Source organism: Pundamilia nyererei, unplaced genomic scaffold (genome assembly GCF_000239375.1).
Source record: "Pundamilia nyererei isolate P.nyererei 1_Seehausen unplaced genomic scaffold, PunNye1.0 scaffold00351, whole genome shotgun sequence".
Classification (NCBI taxonomy): Eukaryota; Metazoa; Chordata; class Actinopteri; order Cichliformes; family Cichlidae; genus Pundamilia; species Pundamilia nyererei.
The window spans coordinates 288,613-298,003 of record NW_005187752.1 but is presented as its reverse complement, the minus strand read 5'-3'; the positions used below and the strand labels follow the sequence as shown (position 1 = coordinate 298,003).

The following is a 9,391-nucleotide window of genomic DNA, read 5'->3' as shown; positions in this document are numbered from 1 at the left end:
TAATAAACTATCATCTTGTCTTTATTTTTAGTTAGCACATACCTTAAACACTTAAAGCTGTAAGCTAATGATAGTTATGTAAGAGCAGATGCAGCTGGTGCAATAAGCTGTACGTTTTACATCCAATGGATGCATGATCTGATTAGTCGACTAATTGCAAAAATAATCGGTGACTAGTCGACTATCAAAATAATCGTTTGTGGCAGCCCTAGAACTGTGCTTCTTGGCATTTCAAAGGTTGAATGAGCTGCCCATCAGGGCTTTGCAACCAGGTCTTCTTCTGGGCTTTTGGAGCTGAGGGACAAGAACACAACTGTGCTGCGTTATGTCTCAGCAGCGTTTGCACCTGCTGAACCTGAAACGTATCGATCGCTGCAGGAAGTGGAATCTGATGTTTCACTGCACTTCCCCAGCTGGACAGTTTGGCCACGAGCAGCGGAGCTCTGGTGGAGCACAAGACGGGGCTCAAATCAGGTTAACAGAAAGAACTATGCTCAAAAACACAGAGCACTCATGACTCTGTCCTTGTGCTGAGACTAAACACTGGCTCACACAGACCTGTGCTCTGCAGAGAGTCATACGCTGGCCTGTGTCACACCGGGTTTCCTCTACCATCAGATAGCATCCAGCTCCAGAATAAACCTTCCTTGAAAAATAAAGTCTTCCTTGAAAACCACCTTTGATCAGATCTACCATCCTCACATTTTACAACTAGAAAATTGTAACCACTTCTAAAAAAAACCCACATCGATACTCAGACATGCTGCCAGGGAGAAGAAGATACACTGTCACAGATTTCCCATATCCCAGGCAGCATGAGTGATTTGTGGGAATTTCGTGATTTTGTCTCGCCGGTTGTTTTTGCCCATCACGTTGTTGTGTGACAGTGTTAACCCCACAGGACAGGCTGTAGACAAGCACAGTCCTAGAAAGCATGTACTGACATTACACCGGTGGGATGGTGGGGAAAAAGTGTGACAGCTACGCAAACTACAAGTGCTCACACACACACACACACACACACACACACACACACACACACACTTTAATCCTCTAAAAAACACAGATAAGCAGCTTTCATGCAGGGAGAGAGGGAGAACTGTGAGATGAGTGGGCGGAAGAATGGGAGTGGGAGTGGAGGTGGCGTGGCAAGGTTCAGCTGCAGAAGCCCTGACCTCTGCACATGTGAGAGGGGATAATTAAAGCAGAGGTCACACTTGTCCAAACGTGACACACACCTGAGCGGCAGCATAAAAGCTGCAGCGGGGTTTAAATAAACAGATGTGCTGCTGCTCCAGACAGCCGTGGCAGCGTTTCTGTGAAAGAAGATGCTGAGAGTAACGCCTCTGTGCCCGGAGGTGTTACACATGCAATGCATTACCTCGTCTCAGAGATCTACAATTACATTAATTATAAGCAGAGGGCTTCGAGAGGTCTATTGTCTGCTGTGCAGGATGGGAATGAGCGCGTTCACACGTGTGTGCGTGCAGAAAGAGGATGCCTAAACAGCCGTATGCACGTTTACAATAAGACACAAGAAAGAAGTGCGTAAAAGGAAGTGTGCAACGTACAAAATCAATGAGATAGGCTGAAGCAGAGGAGCAAGTCTGGGCCTGGCTGGAGACGGCTTCCTGAACCTGAGAAGCAGGCATCGGTGCCAGGAGGAGGGATCGTCTTTCAGCGTATTGTTTTATTTAGCATTCCTTCATTTGCCAGAGTGAGGCTGGCTGATTTCATTCAGGAGATTGGTGACTTGGAAAGCAGGAACAGCCCAGCCGGCCTGATAAGCACATTAAAAGCCTTTGTTTCCAACACTCGGTTCCTGAGGAGTAACCTTAGCCTCCGAACCCCTGACTGCCTCTACCAAGAGGCCCTAATTTGCTCGCACACATCCATCTTCCACCTCAACTTCCTGACAAACTGAGGCGAGGTGTGGCTGCACTTTATAAACTGTGTTACCGAAGCGGTGTGGTCCTGTTCTGCCCGGCCGTGCGCTCCCGTCTCTGCTCAGCAAATCGAACCAGCCCAAAGCTTCTTTGCTGGTTTCACCTCAAACCCACTGATGGCTGCATTTGATGAAGCAGCACTTCTTATAAAAGCGTGAGAACACTCGAACGGTCAGTCAAAGTTCACCGCCGTGCCAATTAATTCTGTTTAACATTAACTCGCTCAGCTCTAACATAACTAACAGCAGCTAGACATCACAATGACTCAGAGCAGACTAAACAACAGTAAAGATCAGATGTGTTTGTGCTGCGTGCAGCCAGGAAACACACCATTTCTGAGAAAAGACATGCGCGTGCACTCGAGTCTGCTGCGCACTTTCGCAACTTTGCTTTCTCTCGCAAAGCTGCCATTTGATTTCACAAAGGTGAAGTTTAAGGGATCAAAAAGGTGCATCCAGAAACAAAGACGGCGCTTTCTGTCTTTTATTAGCAGACTTTGTTTCAGTGTGAGACAAACAAAGTGCAACACTTGCGTCTTACACAAAGGGTGACTCACGTTTGTTTGTCATTCCATAAAGTGGGTTTGATTGATGCATACAGCAGCTCTCCCCCCACGCCTCGCCTGTGCGCCTCCTGTCCTACAGACGCGGTCCTTCCTGCAGCGACTTGTCTCTGGTTGTGCCTCGGGCCCTTCACCCAACGTGTCCCCCTCATCTCTCATAAGCACATACTTTCATCAGATTTCTGTTATTGTTTATCCAACTATCTGTTAAATTAGTCAAATGACTAAAAATACCATCAAATGTCAGAAGTAGACGGGCTGTGTGGTGAGGAATATGTGTCTGAACAAAGACAGGACAGGAAGCATTTAATGATAGAAAAGATAAATGATGTTTTAGCTCATTTCCATCTGCAGGCAGAAGGTGAGATGTAATTAAAATCAATAACAAACACACACATACTTACCTACACACATATATCCACACACACAGGTTTAAGCACCCATGATAACAAATATCAAGCATCCAAATGTTAATCATTTGGATGCTTGATATCAGAAGCAGACTGATATGATAGGATAATTACATTTTGTCACTCGGTAGTAAACCTGCGTTAGCCTCCTGACACCAGAGCCCCCTAACCAGCAGTGCTGGAACCAAAAACCAGTTTCAGTCTGGTTCAAAGGAAGCTAAATGTCTCTTAACATCCACATGCAGTGGTAGAAAGCAGACAGTGTCCACACTGTCTGCTTTCTACCACTAAAGATGAAAAACAGGGGGACAGAGGGTTGAAGGGGGGAGTCAGGCACTTTGGGATCAGTGATCCCCGCAATGAAGGGGGATGGGACTCAAAGCAACAGATCCACAGCTGATACTGGTCACAAAGGATGTGACAATAGCTAGCCAGTGGACAACTGCCCCGAAACCACACATATAACACAAACACCACCCCATACCTCCACAACAATACCCCGCCAACCTCCTGGGAGCTGCCCTTCCACATGGCTGAGGCCAAACCAGTGCACCCCCCCCCCCCCCAAAAAAAAAAAAATCCCTTGAAGAGTGAAAAAGAAAGAAAGAGATTTCCAAGAACAGAGCCTTTCTCTTAAGAACAGAAAGTATACCTGATGCCCTTTCTCTCTCTTTGCTCTGACTGCTTTGGACAAATGCTTATTTGGAAAGCTGATATACTGTTACTGCATTTCAGAACATTTAACGTCCCCTTTGGTGACAGACAATCAAGCTCCCCAACTAACAGAGTGCACCATGATGGAGAGGACAAACAAAAGATGGCTAAGGTCAATCAGCTTTATTTTTAGCATTATAAACCTATCTGTAAAGTTTGGTAGTGCATACAATGTGGACTAGATTTAAGAATTTCAAATAGAAATGAATGTGAGTCACATGACGTCTCTTTCAGTGGGATTTTTTGGAGCAGTGTAAAGAAAAAGGACGACGATGCTATTCTACATATTTTCAGCCAGAGTAGAAACATGAAGCTTTGCTGCTCTGCTTCTTAAACATAAAAGTCTCTCAGTGCTGTCCCATCCACTTGACAGAGACTTTGCTGCTTAGTTGACTTGGCAGCTCCTGCTCGGAGGAACTGTGCCCGTTCAATCAGACGTACGATTAGCACTGTTTATTATTAGATTGACAATCTCCCGGCATCTGCCTCTACCTGTTCTTCCCAAACTTTGAGATAATTCCGGAGATGAGCTAGCACTCATCCCATGGACTGAGCTGGACCACTGGCTCGTGACATGATCTTAAAGGAGGACATTGTGGATGTTGTGTTAGAGAGCTGCAAGGCTGTAAATGCGTGCACGTATGATTCTTTGGGCTTCTGTATCATTTATAAGACTTAAAAGGAATTGCGGGGGTGGAATCGGGTTGCTGTGTGGAAGTCTAAGCTCAGTATGTGTGGCTGGGATGGGGGAGGGATGGGAAGCATCACTGTGGGAGACAGGCAGATGGAGATGGAAATGAGTAGGCATTGAGCTCATGTTAATCTCCTCCTACAGCTGATGCAGGCACAAAACAAGAACACATATTTGTCCACATGCGCACTCGCATGACAGCAGATCATAGACCCGACTGGGCCTGTGCGCCATCGCGCTCCAAATGAGGCAAAGGGATGCTTTTGCTATTCACACGTTCCCATGTGTGCTTTGTGGAAAAGTTTGCAGCCAAATCTGAAATGCATCCGAGCACAACTTCCACTGTGCAGCATTCAGTTTACTGTATCACGGTGGATCTCATTTATTTGATAGTATGTGAGACTAGCTGCCTTCATCAGACAGCCATCTGCCCCGTGGGAGCGGCTAAGCCACACGCCATTGGCCGACTGGTCGTCAAGAGAGGCGAGGGGTGAGGCGGGTCACCTCTTTATTTGGGGAGGGAAAGGTCATGCAATACTAGCTGCCCTACAAACAGCATGAGGGGGGATGGGGTACCGCCAGTGGCTGCTATCATACACAAAGGCTGCTCCTGGTCTGACACAGCAGAAAGTAACCTCCCCCCTCCCGTCGGACTCCAGTTCATCCTGGATCCATCTAGACGGCATCCCTCACCAACGATCGCGGCGTTTATTGTCAAAGATTAAGAAAAGCTTTAGGAAAGACACCAAGACGGCAGAAGATTGGAATTTTCCATGGAAACGCATGTCCTACATACACATCAGATTATCTCCACAGCCTGATCTCGCATCTTCCTCTGCACTTTATACAGACATGGGAAAAAAACTTTTATAGATATGACTCTCTTTTAATCATCCATGCACTCCATACACAGAGTGTGGACAGGCTGCACCATTCAGTTAACATCACCCAGGTGCTGGGTTAGGCTTCAGTGCATCAGACTAATGTTCACTTGTCTTTGTAAGACTCACACTGAAATCTTTTTACTGAAAAACCTGTAAGAATAAAATGTGACATGTCTCAACATTCAGCACTGGTGAGCTCACCAGCAGGAGGACTGGAGGAAGCCTGACTGCCTGATTCTCTGATGTTAAAGACCAAAAAACTGTCAAACCTTTTGACCAACTTATTTTTAAGCACATCACTAACACTGTCCCCTCTTCACAGCTCAACCTATGTAAACACTACCGGGGAAGGAGCTGCAGGGGAAGGAGCTGCAGGGGAGATCGCGCTGCTTGGGCACGTCCAGTTATGCTGATGAATAATTCACAGACCACCTCATTAAACAAACATGCCTATGGTTACCTACCATCAGCTGTGGCTAACAGTCAAACTAGACACCAAATTCCATCATTTGGCTGAGAAAGAGCTTCTGTCCCACGAGACACCTGGATCAGGTCACTGGCTCTTCTCTTACCTGTGCTATAATCCCAATGAGACACACTTAAGGTCCTTTGAAAACATAAGAACAGCCACAGCCAGCCGTGTGTGCTTGTGTTATCATACGGCTCGGAATATTCTCACAGGAATGTCAAAGACGGGAAGGAAACACTTGATTGTCACGCACGCTACTGGCTCGTCAAACCGATATTCAAATTTTCCCAGATGACCTGCATGCAGCCACGCACAAACCTCATCTGGCCTGCTCTTTTTTCACCCCTCCATCTTCTTGAAATGGACAGGCAGACACTTATTGACTTAAAGCAAGTATGTGTCCATAGCAGGCAGAGATATGACTGCAGCGCCGAGTTTCGGCACCACTGCTCTTTGTGTATTTCACCGAAGATTTCACTTCTCACATGTTGGAAGAAATAGTTCTTCTCAGCTGTGAATCCAATCAAATTTTACTCAAGTAACGTGTTGCCACTGAACATCTCACAGCTTCTGTAAATTTGAAGCCCTATTTGAAATACCTGATAATCAGAAATCAGGACTGTGCACAGTACACGAGGAAAGAAAAGTCCTTTTGTTTGCAAAAGTTAAAAACTGTTGATACAAACGGCTTGTAGCAAGGAGACGTGCTGTATGAAGACAATCACTGCACCCAGTTCATTTCCACTACCGCTGGAGTCGCAGCCTTTTGAGAAACGTTCCAAGCAAACCTAAGCAGCCGTACACCCTGCTCCCACAGAGAGGCCTGTCCTGAGAGCAGCTGCAGTGGAAACAGACTTTTCATCTTATGGCTGGTCCTCAGAGTTTTTGTCATGGAGCACAATGATTCATCGCTGATGTGTTTTTCCATATAGGAGAGCAAAACACATGCTTTTTGTTGTTCATTGCCAGCATAGAAGAAGAAAGCAGCAACCCTATGAAACACTCTTTTTAAATATTCTTAGAAAGTGAAGAATACTTTTGTCTTTGAATGCGCTCCATACCTTCAAGCAAAGACTGAAGCACCATTCACACAGTGAGGTGGTTCATTTCCAACACTGTTCTGACCCACAGCTCGAACCAGAGACACGACTCTATCATGTTAGTCGTGTTTTTAATGGGACGGCCCAAAATATAGTTTTTAATACAGCAGCAGAACTCATTACAGAGCCCTGACTGAATTGGTGTCCTCTCCCAGCACAGGGCACAAAATGCACTTTTTATGAAAAGGAAAATAGGAAAGTATACAAACTGACCGAAACAGCCACACAGTCGGGCTCCAATGCAGACTGCTGCACAGGATCAGAATGGAAATATTCCCTGAACAGCCACTGAAACGCACAGCTCCCAGCTGTTGTTCTGTCTGCTGTGTGGACATGGCTGGCTGTCAGCAGGCTTAGCCAGCACTGCGCCTTGCATATGAAACAGGACATGGGCCTATATCCCCTGTGGGAGTTCACTTCCTCTGAGCCCCCACCACCACAGCCCCACGTCTCTCCTGAAACAAGCAGCTCCTTCAGCTGGAGGCCAGATATTCCAAGCACCGGGGGTAGCAGGGTGGGGGCAGCAGAAAGGGAAGTGCTGGCTTTTGCACGTTAGAGATTTAAGAAGTGCCCTGACTTGGAAGGATATATTCAGACTCGACAGTTGTGCGTTCCAACCCTACGTAGGTTTGGTTTGAGCCTTTCCTCAGCCACACGTGGAAACAGCCTGCAGGAATGTGTTGGTTGTCAGCACAACAACGCAGCATATGTGGAGCATCGACGCAAAATGGCCTCTGCTATTGTTCTGGCTGGTTTTTAGTGCACATCTGTCTCTGAACAAATCCCATCCCAGCACTTTAGGAGGAACCTGAAAGCTCAGCAGACACACATGCTTTGCTCAAGACCAGTTACAACAGTCGTGTACACATGCTCACCACTCTGAGGAGGCGCACATCTGCAACATGAGCACAGACTGATGAAGCAACAATAATAATAATAATACAGTAACCAAGAAGCCCGAGGACGGCCCTCTCCACGTAGGAAGGTGCCAAAACCCAAACAAACCAAAAAAGTCTGAGGTAAACTTTTTTTCAAAGCCAAGCACAAGTCGAGCTTCAGCTGCCCACCACCATCCACCACAGCCACCCTCACTCCTCATATCTCTCTAAACCAGGCAGACTGTGCAGAGCCGACGTCATCGTGAGGCCAAATTATAAAGTTAGTGTCACACTAAATCTGCAACCACAAGCCTTATCTCCACATCCTGATGTGGAAACCCACTCATTATGTGTGCCAGCCAGAAAGCAGAAGCCTGGCATGGCAATCTGGGGCCGGCCTGCGCAGGAAAACCTTCCCCAACCTACGTGGAACGCTTCAATGCATTTGTGCTTTGCAGCCTGCACTGTGTATGAATCCTACAAGACAAAAAAAGGAAAAGTGAACTTCAAGTTCACACTTTCTCCACAACTGGAGCCACGCTGCTAAATGTGGACAGCTTTTTTTACTCTGTGATTCACTCGTCTCAGGAGGAAGCTTTCAAAAGAGCGTCTGCAAGGAGGGAAGTGTGGCAATATCGCTTCCTGTGTCTGTCTGCTATGCGAGACTGCTGCTGACACTTTTCTATCACTCTTATTAATATTCACTGAGCTGCCCTCCTTTGACAACAGTGACGCATTTCAAAGTAAGGCGCTGTGGCGACATCCTCCACAAACATTTCCTCAGCTAGGCCCAAATGTGTTGAGAAAAAGGAGAGCAACAATATTTCTCAACCTGTGTGCAGTCCCTCAGATGCTCGGGGGCAGGGCTTGAATTAAAAAGCATTTCAAACAAGCCTTGAGCTTAACATTCGGGCGCCCCGTCAGCACTTGGAAAAACACAAGAGCCCCCTGAAAGTGGAGCTCCTTGAGGTGTGTCCACTCAAGTCTGAATAAAAGTGTGTGCCAAGAGTGTGTGTTCACCGTGCATGGTAGGACTCTGGCACTCTTCAGGACTTCAAGGGCCTCCCTGATCTCCCTTTCTTTGGCAGGTTTTTCTGAAAGAAGCCTCAGTGGAGGAGTGGAGGAAAACTCTTGTAAACACTTGTGCTGTTGCTTTCTGAGCCTCATCAACAACTCCGCTCTGCTCTACAAGTCCACCGAGGAGAGGGAGAGTAGGCAAAAGGAGCCCTGTCAGGTGGCTGACTGGCCTGGTAGAGGGGTTCTGATGTTTGCTGAATGCTTCCCTTTGTTGGGATCATGTTATGTTTCCACCACAATACTTCTAAACCCCGCTTCATCAGCTCCATTCATGTGTAACAGTTCATGCAAATGGGCTCACTAGCCCTTTTCCCCCTACAGGAGTGGGATCAGTCTGCAAACACCAAAGCTAACACAGAGTCTTTCCATGCAGCTTTAAAGCTCAGAAAAACAAACCTGATGATTGAGGCTGGAGGTGTGTGACCACTGAAAGCGCGCAGAACCTAAAACCTGATTACTGGGACTGTTCAAACAAGAACACAAGAGAACATGGATAAGACTAGAGAGAGGGGGAAATGACATCAGCACTGATTAAACCACAGACAAGTAAAATGACACATATGATACCAGCTCTGTCTGTCACACTAACAGTCAGGTCTAGCTCACCCACTGGAGATAGAGACAGTCACAGACAGCAACCCACTGAACCACAGTGTTCTG

At 46.8% G+C, this 9,391-nt stretch overlaps 1 protein-coding gene across 1 annotated transcript in view; it reads right to left on the bottom strand.

The window, feature by feature from the left end:
• Positions 1-9,391, bottom strand: part of skia (v-ski avian sarcoma viral oncogene homolog a) — a 62,514-nt gene that overhangs the window by 51,480 nt on the left and 1,643 nt on the right. The gene's annotated exons all lie outside the window — the stretch shown is intronic.